The following is a 2411-nucleotide window of genomic DNA, read 5'->3' as shown; positions in this document are numbered from 1 at the left end:
TACTTTGTAATTAATAATTTAAAAATACCAGTCAATTCTATGCTCCTACATATTAATTCTTAAAGTATAGTGTAGTCATTTTCAAGTGGAGAAAACATGAAATGAAAGAAAAATAATACCTAATATTTTTTTTTGTACAATTTGGACTTCCTCTGAACAAACAGAGAAATCCATGAGGAGACGTTGTACTCTTACCTCAGCATTTTCTATTCCTTTTTTCCCATGCCTGTCCAAATGTTTTCTTCCTTTTCAATGTTTTAGTCTTCAAGAAACAGATCTTCATTCAAATAATCTTTTGGCTCTCTCATAGGGTTCCTATCCCCCAAAGCTTTCCTGTGTGTTTTCTTACCTTTCTCAGGCCAAATATAAGAGTAACGTGGATGAAGTACTAAAATATTTTAATATGTACTCTAATTCTTAATTCTGCTGAGGAAGGTCTTTAGCAGACAAATTAATCAAAATGCAAATACCTATAAATGTTTTGTTTTGGTTTTTTTTTTTTTTTGCTAACTATATTGTAGAAATTCCTGAGAAGCTACAAACAATAATGGGGGAAAACATCTCTGATTTTCTCTTTAGTTTTCAGTCTACTTTTTCTTAGAAATTCTATGAGTTCTAGTCAGTTCTTTAGCATAGATAATTGTTTCTTTCTCACACATCCCTATTTCTAAAGAGATTACCTTTTTTCTTACTTTCTCTTCTCTAAGTGTATGTTTTTTATTTATTTATGACCATTAACAACATATATAGTTGTTAATATTGGCCAAGATCTAGATCATAAAGAGTACAGCCATAATTATAATAAAGCATGACACAACTCTAAATCACTGAACTTTAACAGCATACACATTATGCTCATTCAAGCAACTAATAAGTGTATTGAAATGTATGAACAGTGACTACTCAAAATGTACCAGGAATCACTTCATCAGATATGATAGATGTTGAGCTAAGTCTAGCCCATTCCTTCAAGAAGCAGACAGCATAGTTGACTATAATAGGTACATAACAAGGACAGCATGCTGTGTACATGAATTCCATCAATATCCAACCAAGAAACTGAAAGTCTCACTAATACAATAGGAGAAATTTAATGTAAGGAATTGCTGCATGGGTAATAAGAAAGGTGAGAGCTAAACAAAGAACAATTAGGTAAATCAGAGATTAACATCAGCAGGAGGCCACTGCATTATTGAAAGACTAAGGGGCCAGAACTAGAACCATGGTAGACCAGCTGTCTTAGTCTCCTTTCTGCTACAATAGAGTACAACAGACCAGGGTGAATTATGAACAAGTTTAGCTGGCTCACACTCTGGACACCTGGAAGTCCAAGATTCATGTTTGTATTCGTGCAGAATCACAGTAAGATGGGAGAGCATGTGAAAGACAGAGAGGAAATTCGACCAAACTCATTCATTTTGTCAGGAACCCACTCACACTGTAACTCATGCATTCCTCCAATAATGACATTAGTCCATTCATTAAGACTCATGAGCTAATCCATCTTTTAAAGGCCCAGACTTTTAATGATGTTACAATGGCAATTAAATGTCAATGTGAATTGTAAAGTGGGACATCCAAGCCACAGCACCAGTTATATGAGAACTAAAACCAAGGGAATGACGTTGCTCCTACAGGAAAAGCTATCTGTAGCAGAGAAGGAGAAACACCTGGCCTTCTCAATCTTCCCTTTCAAATCTTCAGTCAGTGTGTCCCACTGGCAGATTGAACATGTCTAATTGGAAACCAGCAGACAGGAGAGTATGGAAAACTTCCCTAGCAACAGTCAAGCTCCCTGAATCACAAAGCAGAGCAAGGGAAAGACACAAAACAGGTCAGAGGGCTGATAGGTCAAGAAATGGCATATATATATGATCAAACTGAACAGGGGAGTGTGGGGGCACACAGAATTGATGACTTCTGGAGTGAAAGAGAGGAGGGATCACTAAATTCTTCATACTAACATCTTAGAAAGAAAGAAGGAAAGAAGGGAGGGAGGGAAGGAGGGGCCAGGGGAGGAGAAAGAGAAGAAATAATAGTCATTTAATAATCAAACTTATTAAAAAGAAAAACAAGGAAGAAAACAGGGTTACAATTTAGTATTTGCATTCTCTGTTCATGAACAAGAAGTATTAAATACCAAGCTATACACTGTGCAGAGAGCACATCTGCATGAGGAGAGCAATTCACGGAAGACTGCTATCAGATAGAAGCTTCTCTCTTTTTTTTAATGTATTTTTTTTTTTTTAGTTGTAGTTGGACACAATACCTTTATTTGACTTACTTATTCTTATGTGGTGCCAAGGACCCAACCTAGCGCCTCACACGTGCTAGGTGAGCGCTCTACCGCTGGGCCACAAACCCAGTCCCAGAACCCTTACTTTCATTTGGTTTTGCAGGGTCATGAGGGG

The sequence above is a fragment of the Ictidomys tridecemlineatus genome, chromosome 7 (assembly GCF_052094955.1).
Source record: "Ictidomys tridecemlineatus isolate mIctTri1 chromosome 7, mIctTri1.hap1, whole genome shotgun sequence".
Classification (NCBI taxonomy): domain Eukaryota; kingdom Metazoa; phylum Chordata; class Mammalia; order Rodentia; family Sciuridae; genus Ictidomys; species Ictidomys tridecemlineatus.
This window is presented reverse-complemented; position numbering follows the sequence as displayed.